The sequence below is a fragment of the Physeter macrocephalus genome, chromosome 21 (genome assembly GCF_002837175.3).
Source record: "Physeter macrocephalus isolate SW-GA chromosome 21, ASM283717v5, whole genome shotgun sequence".
Taxonomy (NCBI): domain Eukaryota; kingdom Metazoa; phylum Chordata; class Mammalia; order Artiodactyla; family Physeteridae; genus Physeter; species Physeter macrocephalus.
The window spans coordinates 15229742-15256435 of NC_041234.1; the positions used below are offsets into that span (position 1 = coordinate 15229742).

The 26694-nt window shown below is 40.3% G+C and overlaps 1 protein-coding gene and 1 pseudogene across 14 annotated transcripts in view; both read right to left on the reverse strand.

The window, feature by feature from the left end:
• DMD (dystrophin) overlaps window positions 1-26694 on the reverse strand; it is a 2398628-nt gene that overhangs the window by 244186 nt on the left and 2127748 nt on the right. The window lies entirely within an intron of this gene.
• On the reverse strand, window positions 10800-18491 carry LOC102994666 (2-iminobutanoate/2-iminopropanoate deaminase-like; annotated as a pseudogene).

Below are 26694 nucleotides of genomic sequence, written 5' to 3' on the forward strand. Positions count from 1 at the left end.
CTATATCCTAGCTGACAAGCACAGTACCTGGCCTATGGCAGGTGCTCGATTCATATTAGTTGAATGAATTAATGTGTAGTTTATTCAAGGATCTTCACGATAACCATTATATTTTGAACGGAGAATTTCCTTTTCAAGAGTTCCCAAACAAGTTTTTGGAAAGACCTTTTCTCCCTCCCTCCCTCCCTTCTTTCTTTCCTTCTTTTTTGATGCTCAAAGTTAAAAAAAAAAAAAGAAAAGAAAAGAAGAAAACCATTTAGATTCATTGTGCCTACATTAGATTTAGAAAAATTTTAAAAAGCAGTAATTTGTACGACAAACCCAGAGCCCAAATTTCCTCCATATCTGTTTTATTCTAATTTTTAAATAATCATATTTGAGAGCTATGAGGACTATATATTATTCTTCTTTGCTTTCTCCTTTCTGTAGGCAGCGTACTCTTTGCAGAGACCTCCCTTCTTTCACTTCACTAAGAAATGTCTCTCTATTCATTCAGAAGATATTTACTAGAAGGTAAGTTCCTTGTCCATGTAGACTGGGACCCTGTCTGCCTTGTTCACAGTTTAGTACAGTGCCTAATACAAAGGAGATGCTCAATAAATACTCAATAGATGAGTGAACGAAAAGGCTTTTTGAGCCTGTTACTTTAGGCACTACACTAAGTGTGATTAAGGTATACTTGAAAGTGTAATTTTGGAGATAATGAAGGAGCACCAAGTCCTTCAACTAAAGTAATGATAACACACTCCATTCCCAGCTGTGACGGTTCCCCAAAGCTCAGTCAATTGAGCTTTGTATTTTGAAAAATACAAAGCTGTGTGTTTTGAAAAATATCTTTATTTCCTTTTTTCTTCAAAATGGCTTTAAATAAGCCAAAAGGAGAAGAAAGGAAAAGGACAGATGACAACACTGTGGCTCCCAGTAATGATTTTAAGTAAATTGATCTAAGTGCAAGTATTTGTTACTTAACTTTAAGTTCTCAAGGGCTTCCAATTTTTCTTTTGACCTGCTAGTTAATTACTTTTAAGTTTTTATCTCCACTGGAGTTTTAGAAGAGCTAAAAATTCCCTCCTGATGTGGAAATACATTGTTAGACAATGTGATTCCTTCCTGGTGTCCAAGTGTTCTTACTGGCACTACATGCATAAATCGTGTTTACTCCAGTCTTGGGAAAAGAGGTAACTGGGCATGTATATTTCAATTTTCTGGGTCTCAGTTTGTTAAGACCCTTGGTAGATATCCATAGGCATGCAAGAACCAGAGTTCACACCTCCACTAATGAGCCCACAGAAATAAAACTCTCCTTGTGCTGTGATGCTAGTGAATAAACAACACACATGCACACAAACGACTCTCTACAGTCTATTCATGAGTCTCTGTCCTGAAATTTTGCAGTTTTGTACACTTCTCTGTATGCATTTATCTACTGGGGGAAGCCTTCAGAACTCATTCTTACTTCCAAATTCTCACTTGTAACACTCATAAACACGTGCCCCAACATCATCCTGAAAACTCTCCTGAGATTTATTTCACTTTCAGTTAAAATCCTCTTAACGAATTGTAACTCTTTTCATTTAAAATCCATTGTTCTTCTAATTGTGATTTCTTCTGAGCTGTGACTGAAAAAAAAATGCTCTGAGATAAGGTCTGGAATGAGGATGTATGATAGGTACAGCTCTGCGGCAAAACAATCTGGGCTTGTTGAATGCAAAAGTCGGCTGAATTTTCTTTTCCTTGAATTTATTTCTGTGTTTTCTTGACCCTGAGACACTTCTGACTTAAACGGAGTTTCTCGCACTTGACTTCAGGATAGATCACAGGAAAGCAACCAGTGCTAAGACAGGGCTCACTCTGAGTAGGAACATAATTATTAGCTGATTGTGTGTGATCTGTGGCATGGATGCTAATGCGTGCCATCTGAGACCATCATTAACCCACCGCTTTTTACGTTCTTCTCTCAGAGCTTTCTTCCCCAGCTTCCAAATTTGTACTTCTGTGCTGATTCCCATCTTCTTAATCTCTGATACCTTTTCTTATTCCTACCTTCCTCTTTCCTCTCTCCTGCACCCACCCTTCCACTCGCTCTTCCCAACTGTGTCCTGTACAACCTACCAGAAGAGCACACAGACTCTGCTGAGGCAAACAGAGAGCGCGTAACATGAAGTGGCTGTGCGTCCCTACAAGGCAGGTGGGGCATGATGTGAACAGGAGCCCCAGCCTAGAGCCAGCCCGGCGCTTCTTCAGGAACATTAGTCCTCTAATTCTGACGAACTCTTCCAACAACCGGAAAGCAAGGGAGGACAAAACAGCAAGTCCTCTGTCCATTGTTAAGCTTTTAGCTTTCACCTCACCGATTTCTAAACTGCACCTTGGAAGTCTGTTTGTTAGTTTTCGTGCTCATGTAGCAGCCTCATTCTGTGATAATGGAGTCCTGTTATGTCAACATTAAGTTGACTTCATAGACCCAAGTACCTTAAGGGTATCATTAATTTTAATTTAGAAAAGCAGCAATCAATGTCCTTATCCTGCTTCATTTGTCAAAATCTTTAGTTTTTGTTACATCTACACACTGTTATGAAAAAAAATGTGCTGGGAAGGGTAGAGATCATAGGAAGCATTTCTTCTGCTCTTTGTTTCTTGTCTTAAAGAGATAAAAGGTGAATTACTCTGCTTGGATGATGTAACTCGATGCAGCTTTTCTTAAAAAATAGGTTTCCTTTAAACACCTTTCCTACTGGATCTCATGATCTGGAGCAGGAACTAAAGTCAAAGTGGCTTGCACCTCACCACACCAATACGTTTAAATCATTTACATTTCAGCTTCAGCTAGTTATTCTTGAGCTTTCCTTATTCCACATTTGGAAGATATCATTCGTGCAAAACTTTTCTTTTCTAGTGGCATTTTGGGTCATAAGTAGCATAATGCTCGCATGGGAATGACATAATTATACCTCTTGGTACTAGAACACAGGAGTGTTCCCAAGGACCAGAAGTGGCAATTTGAAATAATTATCAAGCGGATAAAACAGAACTGGTATCATCTGGGTGGGGGGGGAGAAAACGTATATAGCAGTTAGCAAATTCATACTAAAAGATGACTAAAGCAGGGTGAAATCTTGAAGATAAACGAAAAAAGAAAGAGCACCAGAATAAACATTTTTTTTTTTTAGCTCAATGGCAAAATCCTTATATTCCGAGTAATAATACACTTGTAGATTTTCAGTTTGGTCTACTAATCACCTTGACAATGATGGCTGGGAGGGAGAATCCGCTGAAGTATCCACGCAGCAATCTTAACCAAGGAAATCAACACCCCTGAAATCCCACGCTATCCTCACAGCATTTCCAAAGCTTCCTGACCATGACTCCCTTCACAGCCAATCTGACCACATATGAAAGAACCTTGTCTGCCACCAGCCCCTGTTTCCAGTTCCCAGCTCTCCTCCTCCAGGCCACTGAAAAGCGCCTTTCTTTTCCGTCACGGATGCAGAGCTGCTAAACCAGTATCAGGCTGTTCTTTACAAATCAATTAACCGGAAGATCTCATCTACTGTATTTCCCAATCCTGCAACGTTTGGTCCTTCTCACTTTTTGGCATATCAGGAAAAGAGGGCCAAGTTGAGTAAGTAAGTACACCTCATGCTTCTAAATAAAGGACAGAAGATGGGGCAATGCAATTCTATTGTTTCTCAACGTACGTTTGTCAGAACTGGAGCTAAAACTCTGACGTACGTATATTCGCTCCCTCTCAGTCTATACAGTCTCCCGCTCAGCCTTCTTGACACTCCCCCTACCTCCCCTCCCCCTTCGCTCCATCTCACCCCAACCCCGAGGTGGTGTGTCAGCTCCGCGAACAGTCCTAAGACTTCCCTGAACTATTCGAGATATTTTCACTTCAAATCTAAAGGAAAGATACATTTTTTTTTAATGTGGCTTTACATAGTGCAGAAAACTACAGGGAAAAAAAATCCAAAATACAATGTGATCTTTTATAGGAGAAATAAAAGATTGAATTTCTAGGTCATCATAGAAGTAGGTATTCTTCCTTAAGCAAAAATCTGAGATACTGTATGAGATTCTTCCTTTCACTAAAGCAAGAAATCCTAAAATCCATCAGGATACATGCACTGTACCTTGACTTTCTTTTTAATCCTCAAGTGAAACCAAGACAGTAAAGTGTAATAAAAATGCATATAGCCCCAGGCTTTCTGCCTTAGCAAAGAGAGAAAAAATAAGCTTCTTGACTTAAAATGTCTACTGTGAATAATCAGCCACTGCATTTTGGGATCTTGCTTTATAATTTTAACGTATAGCAGTGAACTCCATGTTCGTGGTGTGACAAGAATAAAGGATTTTTTTCTTTCTTTTAAAAAGAGATTTTCTCCCTATTTTCCAAAACAGATATATGTGTCAACTCAAGAGAAACAAAAATGGGAGGGGGAATCTCTTGATTTTTATGAATACATTTTCTGCATTTTTACCTGAAGTTGTCAGTGAAGGGTGGACAAGGTGAGACAGGGGTCCTAGGCTGTGTAATGACAAGGGCTAACATTTGGTTTGGAAGTTTTCTCAGTTCCCTTCCCAGATGTTTTGCCTGTCTTCCCCAAGTCCCGGTTCTTAGCTGATTAATAAATATCCCTAGGAAGATCAATGATAGCTCACAACAGGCTGCTCGTACTGCAGCTGTATTTGTATTTTAAGAGCAACTTTAATTAAATAATTAAACAATTAATTACTCAAATACTTATTGAGCACATATAAGGCACTCTGCTAGGAGAGAAAGGAGAAAAAAAATAAGTAAGAAAATAAGGAGCCTATTTTAAATGAATTTATGGTTTAGCTGTTTATAAATAGGTAAAGTGGCATGAGAAAGAGATTTTAATGTAGGGCAGTCATTCACTGATTTGACAGAGAATCACGACTACAGGGAAAGTCTTTTAAAAATACAGATTCGTAGCTCATCTCTAGAATTTCTGTCTTAGTCTATGTGGGGCTACGGCTTGAGAATCTGTACTTTCTTTAAAGCTCTACCGATTCTGACATATAGTCTGTTTTTGGAGCCACTGGTATAGTGGGAAGGCTATCAGTCCTACCGCTCAAGAAGACCTGAGTCGGAATCCTCTACTAGCTATGTGACCTTCAGCATCTTATCTAATAGTCTGTAAGCGTTAGTCTCCTTATCTGTAAACAGAAATACCGAACAACAGCAACAGTGACAACGGTAGCGATAGCTAACATTTATAGAGCACTTACTACATTCCAAGCGCTGTTTTAAGAGCTTTATAAGTATATCTCATTGAAGCCTTTCCTATCCTAAAGTAAACTTGACGAGAGCAGGACTTGGTCTGCTTCATTCACGGCTGTATCCCCAGGATCCAGGTCAGTGCCCATCTCTTAGTATGCATCCAACTAAATACTTGAAAGAATGAACAACACAGTGAGGAAGGTACTCCTATTTATGACCATTTTATAGACGATGAAACTAGTGTACAGAGAATGGGATGTTGTAAAGTACATGGCTGGAGAGTCTATCTCTTAGCACTCAGTAGATGCTCACTCCTTTCTTTTCCCGGGAACTGTGCTAAAAGCACTAAAAGAAGCATACATAGCTATGGGGCTTACAGAGTATCTGAACTGAATTAATGAAGGAATGAAGCTTTTAAGCTGGGCCTTCAAAGTTGGGTAAGGTTTTGATGGGCAAAAACAGAAGAAACATTCTGTGTGGCGAGAGCAGCATGAAGCATTTTTCTGGCACTAGTAAAGGCCCAGATGTGGGGTATAAACAGAGGGAGAGCTGAAGACTATCAGGCTGGAAATGTAGCTTGGAGTCAGCCCAGAGCAGCAGTTGACTGTCAGGTTTAAGAACAGAGACTTCATTTCGTTTTTCATGGGAAGGCATTCAAATATTTTTATAAAGTATTACTTTAAAAATTTACTTTTATTTCTTTTTAATGCATTCACATGATAACAAAATTCAAGAAGAACAATAAAAATCTTTAAAATGTGAGTTTCCCATTCACCATATCCTTCTAGCCATCTTGCTTCCCAGCCTGGTGGCAACTACTGCTAACATTTTCATACTCTACATAAATTTTCTTAAATCAAGAAATACCACGGTCAGAGCAGTGTTTTAGGATGAACTGAAGCATGGAGAAAGTGATAAAAGGATAAGTTGCCAGAAAAACCCCCAAGAGATGAGGACACGATGGCTTAAACGTAAGGGTACCAGAAGGAAGGAAGAGGCAAGGAAACTTCAGACTTTCATCCTAGGTGACGAGGAGATGTGTAAAAATCGGGAGGAACCACTGGCGTGTTGGGGCACAGTCTGATATGATAACTAACCCCAAACAGTAAATCAAAAACGGTTGGACAAAGACTAGATGGAATGATGGAAAAATCATGAGGGGGGTGGCAGTGAATTCTCTTCAAAGCCCTTCACATCACTTATCCCGATGGTTAGCAAGACTCCCGCAGTGGCTTGGGTAGAAATATTGTATTTTCCTAAAAAAAAGAACACCTGAAAAGCATTTAATAGCATCTGCTACAAGGTAAGTACTGAGTAAAGAGTAGCTGTTACTTATTTGTATTAAAAAGTGGGTGTCAGAGCAGAACAGGCGTGGGTGCATTGGGCAGACACATCTCTGGGGGAAGTTCCTTATCTAGCTGGCTTCTTTTATAGTAAATACTCAAGTTGGCCAGTTGGGGAGAGCTAGGCAATTTCTGTCCTTTGGCAGGACCTAAACAAGTCTAGAGTGGAGAGCGTGAGAGGTGAGCTTAGCAATCAATTATTCCCCAAGCATTTTCAAGTGCCGTTATATACGCTGTCCTGTGTGTTCATCTTGTGGAGGAGAGCAAAGATGGAAAATGAGAAATCCCTGCTCTCGAGAACCTTGTGTCTTGTAGGAAAAAGATTGCACATGGGAGAAATTAGAGAGTCTTTAAGTGCTAGTCTGTGTGTTACTGACCAATAAGAGCATTATGAATTTCTAGAAGTAAGGAAGCAATGAGGCCTGGAACAATCTGGGAGGCTTCTGGAAGGGGGTGACACAAAACACCACGGACCTAGATCAGACTCAGAGTCTATGTAGCTTAGCATCTCATGTCCATTGAGGAGTACTTTTTGAACAGGCATTTTGTATGCCATTAGTGACATAATCTTAATGGATTAGAGATTCCCAAGATTTCAAATGGTATCACTTACACTGTTGATTATTTTGTTTTATTTTGGTAAGCAACAATTCATCATTCGCCCTTCTTTTATTTTTAGATTTTTTTTGGATGTGGACCATTTTTAAAGTCTTCATTGAATTTATTGCGATATTGCCAATTCTGTTTTATGTTTTGGTTTTTTGGCCGCGAGGCATGTGGGGTTTTAGCTCCCCGACCAGGGATCTAACCCACACTCCCTGCATTGGAAGGCGAAGTCTTAACCACTGGACCGCCAGGGAAGTCCCTCCCTTCTTTTAAACATTTCACATTTGTTTGGAAAGAGCTTTCAAAATATAGTTATTAAAATAGTTTGTTTTCTTGTCTGTTCCTCACTGCGTCATAATTGTTTTTTTATGGTTATGTGAATATAGATGGTTGGATACAAAAGTACTTAATAATTTTGTGCTTAGAGAAAAAGAGTGGCTTTTACATGAGTAAAGACCTGGTATCACTATGTTCATACTTGAAAATGACTTCTTTGCACTGATAACAAACTTTCTCCTAGACTTGTCGAAAGTAATGTTAAACTTCATATATAGAACTTTGAACATCTAGTCCTTGATCTAGGATTGAACACACGTTTCACATCTTGGAGAAAACTTTTTTTTTTTTTTTTTGGTTAGCTGATCTTTTTATCCCTTCAGGCATTAACCAGTCTTTTTATTTTCTTAGCAGCAGCCCTGGAGAGAAATTCCCTGAAGCCTAAAGCATCTATTGGATGGTTCAAAATGTATAGTGCTAAAAGTTTGCTCTTGTTGTGTTATTCTTTTAGCAGAAATCCCACAAAGAGAAACACATTCTTGCATATGAAGGCATACTGAGGTAAATATTCACTTATTTCACTCTAAATTTGAACTTTTCGATATTTCAATCTGAGCTGGCATTGAGATTCAACTTTGTAGTGTACAAAAAGTAAGAATAGATCACAGTAAACTTCCAGACTAAACATATCTATAGTCCAAGGATACTTAAACAGACCAGAAACAAATTAGTACTTTTGAAATAACACTTTCATAAGGCAATTAACATGCTAAACACGTATGATTCTTATCTAGTCACCAAAGCAAAGTCTTTAAGGATGTTAAATACTAAATAGTACGTAAATTAAATCAAATTACTATTTGTCTTAAAAACATAATTTTCTAAAAATCCAGGATTTAGAAATTTCACTAATTCAATCTAGTCTTTCTGTCCAAAAGTTAAATGAGTTGGATGGAATCTCAATAACAAGTATTGATAGATGCAAATAAGAACAAAAAAGTCACTATTAAGAATTTATCAAAGATGAAAGGTTTTCAGGGCCTTTCTCAGTACATATGTGCACATAAGATATGTATCTTTATCTATGGAACAAGGTTTCTCTACTTTGGCACTACTGACCCTTGACCTGGATAATTCTTTGTTGTTCTAGCCTGTTTGCTAGAAGATGTCTAGCAGCATCCCTGACCTCTACCCACTAGATGCCAGGAGCATGGCTTCCCCAGTTGTGATAACCAAAAATGCCTCCAGACATTGCCATGTACCCTGGGGGACAAAAATTGCCCCTGGTTGAGAACCACTGGTCTATATTAACCTTCACTCTCTACTTCATATACATGATGATGTGGATGTTTGAGGTAAGACCTGAGTTCCATTCTACAACTCTTAACTAGGGAGGAAGGAAAAGTAACAGTCCCAAGTTATTTACAGACTGTCCTCAGGTCTGCCCAATGAAGGACCCCCATCTAACTGGCAATTTTTGCTCTGGAGCTCCCCATCAGGCTGGCCCAGACTTCATAAGATCTGCATTATGATCTAATGGCTCCCCCCTGCTCAATCCTGCTTCAGTCCCTTGTTCTTCACAGGAAATCTATCTTGGCATCTGTTTCCTGGAAGGTCTAACCTGCAACATCAATCAATCAGTCAGTTAATCAGAGCATTCCATTCCCTTAGCGGGAGACGGGCACAAGACTCCATCTGGGCCATTGAGAGTCAGGCCCAAGCAGTTTTTAAACTCCTGGGTGAGAGTAGCTTGCTCTCTCTTTTTCTGCTGGAAATGTGGAGGATGCTAAGAGCAGAGCAGGAGAGCCTGCCTGAAAACCTCCACTGCCACGGTCACCCTTTTTTCCCTTGACTAATCGGAGTTGAGTTTTCTGTCACAGCCAAGAGCCCAACCTAATAATACACTTTATAATAAAGGGGAAACTACAGAAACATGTAAGAAAATTAACATTGAGCCTAGAAATGGTTACAAATGAACTCATCACAATGATTATTAAGAGCTAGGTATACAAGTTGTTCAAGAATTGCAAAGGGTTCCACTTTTTAAAATCTCAAGATACTTCATAAAAAGGTGAGAGAGGGCAGAATTATACCCATTACAGTATAATGATTTTACCAGTTGCTGTATTAATTCTTGGAAGATTTTCTCCAGTCTCATCATGGAGAAATAATGGCTATAGAATACTAGGTAGTAGCTGCCACTAGGTCATCAGTACAAGTTAGTTTCTATTTCCTATCATGAGGCTTTAGGCAAACTTGGCTGGACTCCTACCCAGCACCGCACCCCTTCCTATTTCCCATTCTTTGCTGCTGATATTAGGAAAAGAGAACATATTCATGAGTATGATACTTGATCTGAGCCAATCTGTCAGGCTTAAGAATATTTCAATAATGTGTGTGCATTTAAGACTGTGAAGTATGCCCATTTCAGTACTTTTTTTTTTAATAGAAAGATTTGTTTGAAAACTGAAAGCCACATTTTTCCACTCGAAGTTTTTAAAAAGCTTCATTTGTGAAAAGCAGCACTGACCAGAGCTGCTGGGGATAATTAGTAGGAGCTGGAGCTTCAAAGGAGTTTCCGTGTTAGGAAAAGGTACTTGGACATTTTAGCTAAGCTGCTGACCACCTGGGATTGGGTCATTTAAAAGGATGTTAGTTTTCAGTTCTTTTAGATTCCGCATGTAAGTGAGATCATACAGCACTTGTCTTTCTCTGTGTGACTTATCTCACTCAGCATAATGTCCTCAAGGTCCATCCATGTTGCTGCAAATGGCAGAATTTCCTTCTTTCTCATGGCTGAGTAGTATTCCATAAAAAGGTGGGGGAAGGGGAGAGATGTTGTTTAAGGGTATACCCTTGCAACTAGTAGGAAAATAAGTCCTGGAGATCTAATACATAGCACAGTGATTACAGACAGCAAAACAGCATTATAAACAATCAACTGGCTAAGAGACTAGATTTGAATAGTTCCCCGTACCAGAAGAAATGATCATTATGTGATACAGTAGAGGTATTAGGCAACACTACTATGGCAATCATATTGCAACATAAATGTATCAAATTAATACATTGTATACTTTAAACTTAAACAATGTTGTCTGTCAAATACAATTCAATTTAAAAAACGAATAAAAGGGTGCTAGTTGTTGACAGACTGACCTAATAGATACCCTCTATGCCTTAACGAAATTCTTTTAAGGGATTTGTATTAGGGGCTCCCTATTAAAACAAAGGCTTAGACAGCTGTCTTTTGACTCTGTTTAGGAGGGGTACCTTGTAATTTTTTTTTTAAATCTGCATGCTATTTTATTGCCATGAGAAGAATATTATCTATATAAAATTTGGTCCAGTTTCTTCTCCTTTACCTCTACCATTCAAACTTAAATGCTTTAATTTTACTCAAGTAAAAGCAGAATCATGTATCTGACATGGGAACTGAATAGTTCACACCATTAAATTAATAGAGTTTAATTGAATTAGGTGTGCTCTTTATTATTTCTCAGGAATAGTAACTCATCTTTCCTACATGCTATTTCCCTTTACTTTTATTTTTCTGAGTAACTATGTAATGTGTGTCTCTTTCCCCACATCCAGTAATGAGTGTGATAGAAGTGTAATTTATAACATCAGTAACTAGATTCATCATTAATCTTCAACTCATGTTCAATTCCCCTTATTATATGGTATTTCCATAATAACTTCAGATATTTCAGTCAACCTTACACTTTCCAACAAATACTGTAAAAATTAAGACATTAATTTAAAAACATTATTAAAATTCCAGACTAAATAACACTGGGCCCACTTAGAGTGATGCTGTCAGGAGAGGTCCTTGGACAGCTACTGCTTCAATCTCACCATGGCCTCCTTTGGGCAAAGCAGCAACCTGGTAAGCAGCTCTTGCAGGAAAACTACTCTGGAAATATTGTTTGTAGATGTCAGTGACAGTATTGAAGTCGTTTATGTCAGCCAGCAAAACAGTTGTTTTTACCACATTTGTGAAGTCACAGCCTGCTGCTTTCAGAATTTCACCCATGTTTGTAAGGGCTTGTTTAGCCTCTTCTGCCACCCCTCCTGGCACAAGCTGTCCACTTGCAGGATCCATGCCTAGCTGTCCTGAAACGTAAATGGTCCTGTCGACTAACACAGCCTGACTGTAGGGACCAATGGCCGCTGGGGCTTTCGCAGTGCTGATCACCTTTCTGATCAAAGACGACGTGGCTAATCCTCTTTCCTTGCCGCCCCTCGGAGACAACTACCATGTATACTGCTCCTGCTCGTGTCTCATGGGTCTTGTAATTTTTTTTATTGAAATGTAGTTGACATACAATATTACGCTAATTTCAGGTGTACTACACAGTGATTCGACATTTACATCCATTATGAAATGATCACCATGATATGTCTAGTAACCATCTGTCCCCTACAAAGTTATTACAATATCACTGACCATATTCCTTTAGGCTGTAGGTTACATCCCCATGACTTATTTATTTTATAACTGGAGGTTTGTACCTCCCAATCCCCTTTACCTGATTCGCCCAACCCCACGCCCCTTTTCCCTCTGACAACCATTCATTTGTTCTCTACATCTATGAGTCTGTTTTCATCTTGTTTTGTTTTCAGTTGTTTTAGATTCCACATATAAGTGAGATATGGTATTTGTCTTTGTCTGACTTATTTTTCTTAGCATGATACCCTCTAGAACCATCCATGTTGTCACAAATGGCAAGTTTTCTTTTTTCTTTATGGCTGAGTAATACTCCATTGTGTGTGTATATACCACATCTTCTTTATCCATTCATCTGTCGATGGACACTTAGGTTGCTTCCATATCCTGGCTATTGTGAATAATGCTACAATAAACATTGGGGTGCACGTATCTTTTTGAATTAGTGTTTTTGTTTTCTTTGGGTAAATACCCAGAAGTGAAATTGCTGGATTATATGGTAGTTCTACTTTTAATTTTTTGAGCAACCCCTATACTGTTTTCCATGGTGGAGGTGCCTTACATTTTCTAACATCGTTTCCAGTAACAATCTACCACAACACCGAGATATTCCGCACCTCTTGGCTGGAGCGTTTGGTGTCTTGGTCAGCTCTTCTGTTCTGGAGACAGCAGTGACACACGTGGGTGAACGAGGCCACCCACACTGCCTGTCTGGGTCTGAATCAATGAAAGAAGAACTTACATCCATTTTCTCTCAGACTGGGAGAGTGCAGGAAAAATATAAGCCCAGTTGCACAGGGAGTTGCTCTTATCGAGCGGTTGCACAACAGTTTAGGTTTTCAACTCTTTTACAATCACTATTTACTGGCAGGCACTCTGCTGAAAGAAGTAGAGAACTCTAAGCTGGGTTTTGAACAAAAAAAGATTCCTGAAAGTGACTCTTCCCCCCCCCCAAATGCCTATGACCAAAAGGCTTTCTGAATATGACTTTAATTGCAAAAGGACCGAGTCACGGGCTCCTTGTGTTTCTTTAGATGCTAATCATATTACTTAGAGAGCTGGCAGAGGTCCTGGAGTTCTCAGGCTATGCACCACTGATAACACAAACTGCAGGCACAGGAGCAGAACGATGTGAGGGAGAAGAATGGTATCTCTGAGACCCTGGAATGTGGCTTTGAACCACCATAGAACTTACTGGAAATGGATTAGGAGAACACCACCGGGCAAAAGGCCATTCTGTTATTCTTAAGACTTCCCCACCCCCTCAAAAAATAAAAAAGGGGGGTGGTGGAAAGTAGAAGGGAGTTGGTAGAGGTGAAAGGATAAAAAATTTTGGTCTTTGTCTTGGTAAAGACAACGCAATTCAGTTTACTGCCCACTCATTCCTCTTAGAAGCGTCTCACCTTCATTTAAAATGTGTGCATTTAATCTGTGTAATAATCACTGCACTTCCCCTTCAGTGTCCTTTTGTATTTTTGTGTGCGTGTTTGTGTGTGCGCGCGCGCGCGCGCGCTGGTGCGCTATAGTCTATTCCTATCTTTCCTTGATTCTTTATCTTCTAAGCCGTTTTCCTCCTTTCTTATTGCTCTATTTAATGTTTCCCTTCTGTTACAGCATAACTGCCTTTTCCCTCCATCTATATCTCTAAATTAGGGGGTCTTTCTTCCTTTTCTGTGCGGCACCCTCTCTTCAGCACGATGTCTTCACTTTTCTCTATTGTAGTCTCTTCTGTGATTGGCCAACAGCAAAATGAAACATACTAGAATCCAATTCTAAAAGCACTTTAGAAGGATGGAATCTTGTCATTTGCTCCCTGAATCACTATCATCAGTATAGTTGGCGCAGAAGGGTATTTCATTTTGGGGCTCATTGGATAAGTATGAGCTCAACCTGGCAGCTGTAAAATAACGGGGGGGGGGGCGGAATTTGCTCCTTTCCTCCCTTATAGCTCAGAAGTTTGTGACTGACCTTGATTCTTTATTTCTAATTATGCCCCGTGGAAAAATAACAATTTTTTTCATTGGTATCGTATAGTGCCTCGGTTTTTCCTGGGCCTTTCATGAAGAGCAGTACAATTTCCTTTTCGTTTTACAGATTACGCAATTTAATTTCGGAAAATTAAACTACATGTCCAAGGGAGGATTCAACATTTCCGGAGAACCTAGCATTTGCTGTCTCCCAGAAGACTAAAATTAGATCCTGTTTTAATGACTGTCCCCGCAACAGTGAGTTCCACGTAATGAGAATGTTTCCATGTTCCCGCTGACAGACCACTTACTACTATTTGCTGATGTGGGTCTGATGAATTCTGACAATCAACAATAATAATCGTAGAAACATTAACATTTACCGACTGCTTGCTTTGTGCCAGGCACTGCGCAAAGTGCTTTTTAGTGATTATTTCTTTTGATCTTCCCTATAACCCCATGTGTTAAGAATACAAATGCTCTGGCATATCAGAATTATTCACATCTGATGGTTGACGTAATATAGATTTTTAAAACTGTCGAGTAAGCTCCTATAGCACTTATTGTACTTATTCTCCATCCCACTCCAATGACACCCTGCTTTGAATTCTGGTATTATTATTTGCTTCATGCACGGAATATTAAAATAAAGGTCTTCTATTGATACTCAGAAGGAAGACTGACACTGCTGATACCCTACTCCACCTTGGGGTTTGTAGCGAATACCTCTGGGGCTTACACTGTATCTCGTGATCCCACTACTGACTCCTTTGTCAGCAGCAGTGGAGAATTAACACTTTGGCAGCAACGTTCAGCCAGCGGGCGTCAGGAGCAGGTGGATACATGCTCTGGATCTCTGCATTTCAGGCTCTAGCTACTTATGCGCAGGTCTGTTTTATTCTGTGCACTTCTCACGAGTCCCAGAGAACAACTGATCTTTCTTTGTCTCATTTTTCTTGCTCTTTTATTCCTGCTTCTTAGAGTCACATCCTAAATAAAGTTCCTGCACCCAAATCCTTGTCTCAATTCTGTGATGGTGTAACCCTAAGACACCAGGCCTTGGGGCAGGCTTCACTTCCGTTAAACATGGACACTTAGAGAATGCAGACGCAAACATTATTAAAAATGGAATCTATGATGTTGACAATGGGAAGTTTACTTCATCCAAAATTTAAGACTCTATTAGTCAGTCAATAAATATTTATGGCAAGTCAGGCACTGTGTTAGGCACTGCTGCAGAAGCTGGAGATTTAATCCAGAGTTTGGTGGAAAGCATTATGAAACTTTTGCCTTAGGGCAGCAGGAAACAATAGAAAGACTTTAAGACAAGGAGAGTTACATAATCAGATCTGCATTTTAGGAGGATTACGATAGCTGCATTGCGGAGAATGGATTAGGAAGCAAGACTAAAATTAGGGAGTATAATTAGGAGGCTGTGCAGTATTTAAGGCAAAAGATGCTGGAGACAGGGGAGATCTAAAGAAGGGAATGAGTTTGAGAGACGGCCTGGGTACAGAGTTGACAAGATTTGGTAACACAGCATATGTGAGCTTTAAAGATAAGGGTGGATTCCAGGATAATGACTTCAGCAATTGAGTTTCCGGCTTGGGCCACTGGGTGAAGGGTACTGTTAACAAAAATAGTGAAATCAGGAAGAGGAAAATGTTAAGGATGGGTTAAGAGAAGAAGAGAACAATGATGAGCTCTGTTTGGGACATGCTGAGCCTGTGCTGTCTGGAAGGCATGGAAGGTGGCTCGCTCTGAAGTCAAGGAGAGAGAAATTTGACTTCACCTCAAAAATCAAGTCAGCCTTTTAACAAATCATGCTAGAGCAACTGGATATCCATATGCAGAAAATGAGCCTAAACCTATACTTAACACTTTATATAAAAATTAACTAAAAATGCATCACAGACTTAAATGTAAAATATAAAACTGTAAAGCATATGAAACAGGAAAAAATTGGGGGGGGGTGTCTAGGTCTAGGCAAAGAGTTCTTAGACTCGACACGAGAAGCATGATCCATAAAAGGAAAAATTGATAAATTCGCCCTCACCAAAATTCAAAACCTTTGCTCTGTGAAAGACCCTGTTAAGAGGATGAGAAGAAGAAAATACCTGCAAACCACATTATCTAATACATAAAGAACTCTTAAAACTCAACTGTGAAAGAAAAAGCATTCAAATTAGAAAATGGGTGAAAGACATGCACAGACATCTTGCTGAAGAGGATATATAGATAGCAAATAAGTACATGAAAATTTATTCATCATTAGCCACTAGGAAGATGCAAATTAAAACTACAATGAGATATCCCTACATACATCAGAATGGCTAAAATAAAAATAGTGACAACACCAAATGTTGGCAAGGATGCAAAGAAATTGGATCACTCATAAATTGCTGGTGGAATGTAAAACAGTACAGCCACTTTGAAAAAGTTTGACAGTTTCCTATAAAACTAAACATTCAACTACCATATGACCTAGCACTTGCAATCTCGGGCACTTATCCCAGACAAATGAAAACTTATGTTCACATGAAATCTGTACATGAATGTTGACAACTTTATTCATAATACTCCCAAACTAAAAATATCCCAGATGTCCTCCAAGAGGTGAACGGTTAAACAAACAAGGGCATATCCAAAATATAGAATACTACTCAGCAATAAAAAGGAACTATTGCTACAATGTGACAATTTCGATGAATCTCTAGGGAATTACAGAGTGGAAAAAGTCAATCCCCAAAGATGACATACTGCATGATTCCATTTATATAACATTTTTGAAATGACAAAATTATAGAAATGGAGAACAGATTAGTAGTTGTTGGGGGCAGGTGGGTGCTGCTCTACAAGGACAACAGAAGGGATAGTTGTCATGATGGAAATGTTCTGTATATTGACTGTATCGATGTCAATATCCTGGTTGTGGCACTGAACTATAGTTTTGTCAGATGTACCATTGGGAGAAACTGGGTAAAAGGTACATAGGATCTCTCTGTATTATTTCTTATAACACCCTGTTAATCTATAATTATCTCAAAATGAGAAGTTTAGTTTAAAAAATGTTGAGATCTGGGTAGTTCTCAGTAATATGACAGAATTTTCACAGGATTAGATACATTGAATATTAATTAGAAGGTTCTGTAACTATCTCTTTTCAAGAATCTATGAGTTTAGGTTTACTTTTGAAGCTATATATACTTCTCATATTAAAATTCAGGAACAATTTTTAGGCAACAACAACAAAAAAGAACTAAGAATTATTTTCAATGGAAAAAACCCACACAGTTCTTAAGGAACATACAGGCAAAACGGAGAAATAGGCATGGATACGAGAAACTGAGGAGTGTCTGGTAGAAGGGTAGGTCCACGGTTTCTAGGGTAAAGTGAAAAGGCTCTCTGGAGGAGTCCGAGCTTGAGCTGGGTCCGCAATCACATTTGCATTGAGAGAATCCTGCCAGCACTTAGCAAATGGCAGGAGAAAGCGTCCAGCAGCAGCAGGTGTCAAGGTTTGGAGACTTGCGTCCTCAGGAGGAGAGCATTTGGTTTGTTTGGGCACAGAGGGAGATAGGAAGGGCACTGGTAATGGAGGTATTTGGACTCAGTCCTGAGGACAGCAGCGAGTCAAATTTCTGAAGCATGATGATGAACTCAGGCACTGGAGTTGGAATGCCTGTTTTGACCATGCCACTTTCTAGCTGAGAGCCACTGAGAAAGGCACTTAACCTCTTTAAGTCTCAGTTTTTGCATCTAAAAATGAGTACTCTGGAGAGGCAGCTCAGAAAGTGGTTAAGATTAATCGAGATAATGTATATCAAGCCTTTAGCACAGTGTCTAACAGCCTGACTCAGCAAATATTAGCTGTTAGGAGTCTGAGGGTGGTGCTAGTGGTGACAATCACGTTCTCTCTCTGCAAAGGTTATAAGCGGCTTGGGAGCAGAGACCGTGCCTTATCTGTGACCATCTGACCTCCAAGGCGCTCCTGGTACACGGTAGGAGTCTTGCTAAATTAAATCCGAAAAAGTAGTGTTCTTGGGAGATTAATCGGATAGCAGTGCACTAATCAGAGGCGGGAAGGAGAGGCCTTAGGCATGGAACACAATTAGAAGGCGAAGATGATGATGTGGCTTCACTCCTCATGACAAGCACCAGGAAACAATGTTGGTGTCACCAAGAGTTGTAAGGAATAGGTAACGAGTGGGAGATGCAATGAAGGATATAGCTTCTGGACTTAGATTCCATTTTATCCACGAATAGATTCCAAGTTTACTGCAGTGTGGATACCGGATCTCTTTTGGAGAGAACGCCCAGAGTAGCAGGAAGACCATGGGTTTTGAAGTCAAATAAACACCGCTCTGCCCCTTACGTCATTTAAATGACCTTCAGAAGTATAGGTATTTATTCCTTCAGCGTCTGTAGTAGTTACGATGGCGCCCCACACTGAACCTCCTCTTCAGTGTCTTGGCGACCATACTCCAGCGGCTGCCCTCAAGGGACTGCTGCACGCAAGGTTCCATCCTCTCCCTGAGGCGGGGAGGCCTGCGGCCAGCCTCAACTGGTTGAGGCCGGGATACAAAGTCTCCACCCAAATGACTCATTTGGGACAACTCTGAAAGGCCAAACCAAGGTGAGGGCTTCTCTAAGGCTCCCCCTGCAGCCTCAGTCTCCACTGCTGCACCGTGGACCTGCTTTCTCCTCTGCCTAGTCCTGCCTTCCTCACTTCCTTAGAAGTGTAAATCCTGAGAGTACTCCACAACACCACAGTAACCCTTCTGCAAGCCACTCTCCAGCTGCTTCTGAGTCAGCTTCCCAGTGCCGCTTGGAGAGTGGCCTTTACTCCTAATCTGTAAAATGGAAAACAGCATGGCAGCCAGAAAGAGCTGTGCTGAGAACGGAATGAGATCATGCATTTGGTGTAAAACTGTGTTCAAGAAATGATGGCCAATGGGTGAACCTTACGGACATTGTGCCTGGTGAAAGAAGCTGGTCACAAAAGACAAAAACTGTAGGATTCCACTTACGTGAGGTACCTAGAGTAGTCAAACTCATAGAGACAGAAAATAGATTGGCGGGTGTCAGGGGCTGGGGGGAAGGGGAAAAGGGCAATTGTGTAATGGGTGTAACATTTCAGTTTTGCAGGATGAAAAAGACCCATTCTGAAGGCCCATTCTGAAGACCCATTGTATAACAGTGTGAATATATTTAACACTACTGAACTGTACACTTAAAAATCATTAATTAAGACGGTGAATTTTATGTCCTTTCTTAAAACCGCAATGAAAAACAAAAGAAATGATGGCTAGCATACCATCAGTTATATTTAACTGACTTCAACCCACAGGTGGGTTCCTTTCCTGCCTTCCCCTCTATCTGCTGATCCCCTTGGGACCTACAATTCCAAACGTGATTGAAGCTCACTGCCCCAGCTGGCGCCCTGGAACTCATGTCTCCATAATCTGATCTTTTCCACCAATGGCTCTAATTTCTAAACATCTCAATTCTCTATTGTTCTGAGATCACCGTGGGATAGGCTCTGAAGAACTCTATTATAGCCACCCGCACAGTCAAACCTCCTTTCCCAAACAAAACAAGCACTCTTTAAAATCATCACCATAACCTTTTGAAAAGCACATCGAATTGCATCATGAGTTAAAAGAAATTACACTGTGTCAGTGCCAGGTTGCTGAAAGGAGGGGACTGAGAACAGGAGTCTGGTGAAGTTGACAGATATAATGATGTGGTTAGAAATCCTGATGGATTTTGACGCAGATTCTCTGCTTGGGGGTGAGTGAGATTACTGTTTATACAGAGAGCAGAGTCAAGGTCAGAAACTACAGAGGAGGGGCCATGAAGCTAAAGTGGAGGACTTTAAAGCAGCTGGGGAGTTTGTGCTATTCACAAGTTCAACACGCTCAGCAGGACACAGGAATACACAGGGTCAGGGTATGGGCAGGGGTCACAACATTCAGAAATTCGTAACTAGCAAGAATGCAGAGCAAATGCCCGAATATGGGTTGGAATATGGGATGAAGTTGCTGCATGAGGAAACAGACATGCTACGAAACAGGAGCTGGAGGTTAGGGATGCCACTGCACCATTCGGAACCAAAGGGGTGGGGTCCAGGGCTGACGCCAAGCCAGGGCGGATCTCTTCTGCCCTAGTTTTAAGAGCTCTCTGGGTGGGGATAGACGAAGGCCTACAATGCTGGGATTCTCCCCAGAGTCACGCAGGGTTCTGCAGGTTTTAATGATTACAGTAGAGAGCCTCGTCCCCTGGAAAGCCCTTGAGGTTCTAACTCAGCAAAACGCATTGAATCTGACAGATCAGCGTTTGCCATCTCCGGTGCCTATGCATGGGAAAAACAAATTGTCCCGTTTGCAAGTATCGTATGTATATGGGGTTAGGGGTTGCCCTACTTGTTGGGTAAAAAGTTTTTATATTTTAAGTAAAAGATAACTTAAAACTCTGGCACTAAATTTCTACTTTCTATTTGTTTTCTATTTTGATACCTGTACTCTGTTCTAAAGAAAGACTTGGTGGTAACAGGAGGGTTGAATAGTAGGAGGTTGAATGCCTCCAAGTATTTGAAGGGCTGTCTTTGCCAAGAGAGTTTACTCTTACTGTGTGTAGCTCCAAAGCATACATATAGACAAAAAGGCAGAAGTTATGGGAAGATCAATTTTAGCTCAGTGCAAGAGATAATAGCCTAATGATTAGGGCGTTTGCAAATGAATAGGCTGCCTTGCAAAGTAAGAAGTTCTCCATCATTTTAGCTTTTAAGGCCAAAGCAAAGGCTTTTCTAGCAGAGATACTGGCTGTAGAAAGACTCTTGTATTGAGAAAGGAATTAGACTGGATCTTTAAAAAAAAAAAAAAACTATTTATTTTGGCTGTGTTGGGTCTTCGTTGCTGCTCGTGGGCTTTCTCTAGTTCCGGCGAGCAGGGGCTACTCTTTGTTGCGGTGTGTGGACTTCTCATTGCAGTGGCTTCTCTTGCTGCGGAGCATGGGCTCTAGGTGCACGGGTTTCAACAGTTGTGGCACGTGGGCTCAGCAGCTGTGGCGCACGGGCTTAGTTGCTCCGCAGCATGTGGGCTCTTCCTGACCAGGGCTCGAACCCATGTCCCCTGCATTGGCAGGCGGATTCTTAACCACTGCGCCACCAGGGAAGTCTCTTAGACTAGATCTTGATAGCGCATTTCAACCTAAGATTCAATTACTCAAACTTGTTTAAATGTCATTAATACTAGCTTTACTAGGTTAACTATTGAGAGACGGCCTAACCTAATGGTTAAGATCACAGGCTCTGAAGCTAGACTACGTGGGTTTGAATCTTGGCTACTTACTAGCTGCGTGACCTTGGGCAAACTACTTAATCTCACTATCCTTCATTTACTCTTCATATCTGTAAACTGGGAATTATAACAGTACCTACCTACAGGATTACTGAAACAGATTGGTGAACATATGTAAAGTGTGTAGACAGAGCTTGGTATAGAGTACTTACGACTACTACTACTACTACTACTACTGTTACTGCTTTAGGTTCCTAGATATCAATTCTAGCCTCTTGGTTGTGATTCTTGTACTCTGATGACCAGTGACGAGAACAAGGACTTGTAGAATAGAAATTCATGATGAAGTACGCATTATTATGTCGTCAATTCATGAGAATCCCTAAAATGCAGCTTCCTTTTCCCCATGCAGGTGGCTGTTTTTCAAGGAAGGAAATGACAACTGTGTAACAAGTCTAAATTGTGCTTGATTCTGAGTGTACTAACCTACTGTTGAAGTAATATCAAAGCAGAGACATTGATGAGTCTACCTGGCAATACCTAGTGTTTGCTCTCCCTGTGTAACTGAAACCAAGGCCTAGTGTGCTTTTTAGTCCATAATCTGGAAAGTTCTGCCCTCTGGTCATAGCAATGGGCATGTTTTACCATCCACTACAGAGAAGATCCTGTTTCTGAAAAGCAATGCAGCTGCAATTTAACTCAGAGCTGAGAAACCCTTGACCCAATGATTAGGGGTCCACTTTTGTTATCTACCTGTGAGGAAAAGAGAACATCCTTTCACTGGTGTTTGCAGAATATGTGTTTTAGAAAAAATGATAAACAGAAACATGGAGGACTTCAAATAATTCTCCAGAAGTCCGTTGTTAAAATGACAAACTTCAAAAGTCCCTTGAGGATACTCAGGTCTCAAGAACAAAAAGCAGCTGATAAAACGTAAGGCTTTCGGGAATTCCCTGGCAGTCCAGTGGTTAGGGCTCCATGCTTCCACTGCAGGGGACATGAGTTCGATCCCTGGTCGGGGAACTAAGATGCCACAAGCCACATGGCGTGGCCAAAAAAACAAAACCAAACCAAACCAAAAAAAAAAAAAAAAAACAGAAAAAGAAAAGAAAAAAAATGTAAGGCTTTCCAAAAATTGCCCCTTTCTTCTTAAAATTCTTACATGAAGGCTCATAAGGTTTAGTGTACAGGTTGTTGGAAGCACAAACAAACCTACCTCAAGAGAGTTGATTCACCTCAGGACCAATTTCTCCTCTGTTCAAACATCTACTATTTGTTTAGAAGCCCTGTGTGGATAATGCACAGAGCCATTTCAATGGCAGAAGAGAGGAATGGCCATGGAGTTATCATCAGTCATTTATGTCTGCACTGTTAACAACAGAATCAATAATCTCAGCGCTATGAAGAGCACCCTTTGCATCCTAGTTAGCGTGTCTGCGGAAGGCAAGAAGGTTTTGAAAAGAATTGTGTTTCAGGGAATGTTTGAGTCGTAAATATCCACAGGGTTCTGCAACCATCACTGTTCATAAACATGGACTTATTTATGGATTTGAGTTGACTTACGAAGGTATTTATTGTTGCTGTTCATATTAAGAGGTGATGTCGATCGGGGATGGCTTTTCTTTTTCTTTTTTTAACATCTTTATTGGAATATAACTGCTTTACAATGGTGTGTAAGTTTCTGCTGCATAACAAAGTGAATCAGCTATACATATACATATATCCCCATATCTCCTCCCTCTTGCGTCTCCCTCCCACCCTCCCTATCCCTCCCCTCTAGGTGGTCACAAAGCGCCGAGCTGATCTCGCTGTGCTATGCGGCTGCTTCCCACTAGCTAGCTATTTTACATTTGGTAGTGTATATGTGTCCATGCCACTCTCTCACTTCGTCCCAGCTTACCCTTCCCCCTCCCCATATCCTCAAGTCCATTCTCTAGTAGGTCTGCATGTTTATTCCCATCTTGTGCTTAGGTTCTTCATGACATTTTTTTTTTAGATTCCATATATATGTGTTAGCATACGGTATTTGTTTTTCTCTTTCTGACTGACTTCACTCTGTATGACAGTCTCTAGGTCCAGGGGGGATGGCTTTTCTATGTCTGTGTGAGGCTGAAAAACTGATGATATTTTCAGGTTTTTTTTTTTTTTTAAGGAAATGCCTTCTTTTGGGGTCCTCTAGGTTCTATATTACTGTAATCATAGCACCTTTAATGCTTTTCTTCATTTAATTTCTTTATATGGGAGGAAGTTCTACCCCTGATAGTCCTAAGGTCCCTGGTGACAGGATTTTAATCCATCTCTGTACTTCCAGAACTTAACACAGTGTTTGGCACATAATGGATGCTCAGTATTGTTTACTAAATAATCGACTGTATGATGAATGAATGAATGGTTTCTCAGGCTCCTGGTCTGTCTGATCAGAAAAACCAATCTGTCTTTGATTCCAGTGTATAAAATACAATAGTTGTGGTGTTGCAACGGCTTCCAGCTGTCTTTAGTTCTGCAGCTTTTTGGGTAAGCTACATTTTAGACACACATACTCAAGTGCTCCTGAGCTGCTTCTTTAAGACACTTCTTTGGTTAGATCCACTTATGGTTGACATCTCACCTCACCTAACACCATCACCTTGGGATTATTTTTCTTCTCTGTATAATGTCTGGGCCAGCAGATGATGGAGCTGAGCACAGTGATGAGGATGGCAGACTTGAGGACTCCCCCAGGGACAGCATTACCAGTGACACAGAGTCCTGGGGGGACATCATTAAGTACATTCGCGGATGTGATGCTTACAGATGCAGCTGTGACAGCCATGGCAAGTTCGCCTATACTCTACAGAAAGCTAAAAACTGTTCCACTGTTCCATCAATATTTGGTAAGGCCTGAAATCCACAGCCATGCTTTCAGTCTTTCAAAGACACGCTGACCTTAAAAGGTAGCATAATTCTGAGAGGGATTCAGGAGAGGTGAATTCATACCCAGATATCACATTAACTAGCTGTGCCACCCTGGCCAAATCTTAGCCTCTTTGGACCTGTACAGTGAGGGTGTTAGACTCGATGATCTCATGATACCTAACTTAATTCTTTTGAATGGAATATAATCAGTTTAGTCCTGCCCCAGAGACTGCATGTGCAGCTCTGCCTAGAACATGATTCCTCATGAACTTTCAGGCCTCTCTCCCTCCCTTCTTTCAGGCCTCTCTCCCTCCCTTCTTTCAGGCCTCTGCTCAAATGTCACCTCCTCAGAGGAACTTTCTCTGATCATCTTATTATAAAATGACAATCCCTTTTATATACAGCTCTCTAGTATCTTCCCTGTTTTATCTTTCTTCATCACATTACCACTCTCTGAAACTGTATTACACGCTGATTATATACTTGTTCATCATCTGTCTTCCCAAGTGGAATGCAAGCTCCCACAAGGGCAGGGGTTCTGTCTTACTTACTGCTTTACTCTCAGTACCTAAAACAGTGCCTGGCATATTACAGGTTCTCAATAAATATTAACTGAATGACTAAATGAATATTTGAACTCCTAGATAAAAAGTCTTTCGGGTTTCTTAGGAGTAATCTGGTTGAACACACTGCCTTAGTCCATGTGGGCTGCTCTAACAAAATACCATAAACTGGGTGGCTTATAAACAACATACATTTACTTCTCATAGTTCTGGGAGCTGGGAAGTCCAAGATCAAGGTGTTGGCAAATTCGGTGTCTAGTGAAGGCATGCCTCTTGGTTCACAGAGGGCCATCTTCTTGCTATAACCTCACTAGACAGAAGGGGCTGAAGGAATTCTCTGGGGCCTCTTTTATAAGGGCACTAATCCCATGCATGAGGGCTCCACGCTCATGACCTTACTACCTCCCAAATGCCATCACTTTGGGGGTTAGGATTTCACCATATAAATTTTGAAGGGACACAAACATACAGTCTATAGCACACCCCAAGTTGAAAATCACAGAATCATTAGAGCATTAAGCTAAGAGGATCACTGAGGTGACCTAGCCCAATACCTTACTCTGAAGACAGAAAATCTGAAAGCCAGAATGGTTAAATGACTTGCCCAATGCCACTGAGCTAAGTATTAGTAGAGGAACCCAGATATCTTTACTCCCATCCCACTCCTATATCCATTACTTCTAGCTGTTACAACAACATAATGTATATTCCCTAAGATATTTCTTAATTACAAAGGGAAAAACAATAACTTCACAGTGAAGAAAACCCATAGACACTACCTTAACCAAGTAAGCAAAGTTAACATCACCAGTAATACAACATATAAACATCATGTACCTGCTGACAGGATGCACTGGAAAGGCAGCATTACCTTTGTATTATTCATCCCCCAAATCCCTAACCTAAAATAAATATGAACCACTGAGAAAACATCAGACAAGCCAAAACTGAGGGACATTCTACAAAATAACTAACCAGTACTTTTCAAAAGTGCCAAGGTCATGAAAGACAAAGGAAGGCCAAGGAATGGATTTGAGGAGACAAAGGAGACACTACTATTAAATTCAATGTTAAAATACTATTAAATGATCCTGGATTGTATCCTGCAACAACAAAAGGACGGTAAAAATATGGTAAAATATGAATAAATCCCACAGTTTATATTATTGTACCAATACTAATTTATTCGTTTTGATAGTTAGGCTATGCTATACGATGTTAACAATTTTAGGGGAAGTCGGGTAAAACGTATATGGGAACTCTCTGTACTATTTTTGTAACTTTTCTGTTAAGTCTAAAATTATTTCAAAATAAAACGTTCAAAAATAAAAGCAACATAATATTGTGTTAACTCTGGATAAGAGTATATACGCCCATTTCAAGGTACCTATCTATAATGAATGATTGAGCTTAGACAGTTCTAGGATGATGGGTTAAAGGACTTTAGATAGTATTTGGAGTTTAATTTGAAAGAATCTTCCCAATGATTAAAACAGTGAACAGGTACAGAAAATGGTGGCTCCAATGCTCTCTAAAAGAATTCAAGATCCGGAGCCTGTGCCCCGCAACGGGAGAGGCCACAACGGTGAGAGGCCCGCGTACCACAAAAAAAAAAAAAAAAAAAAAAAAAGAATTCAAGAGACTGAAAATGAGACGACTACACAACATTCATTCATTCATTTCCTTTACCCAAAACATCTGAGACCATTGGGAGTTCAGAATCCTAGCATCCCAGTAGGAAATTAGTTTGCCTGTTCAGGAAATGTCTCCAAGAGGTTGAATGACAATTTCATTTTGAGTCTCACCATACTGAAACTTGAGATACCCCAAATGACTTGTTCATTGTCACTGGGAAGTGTAGGTGATTCAAGTAACAGACAAACTCTTATCAAACTATTTTATCCAGATGCATTAAATGATTTAACAAGAGACTTTTCAACTTCTTAGAATATGCTTCCTTATAAATAACAGGAGGTGCCTTAGTTTAGGAATGGCAGACAAATACCATGCACTCATTCCATTACTTTCCAATTTGATCCCTACTGTAGACA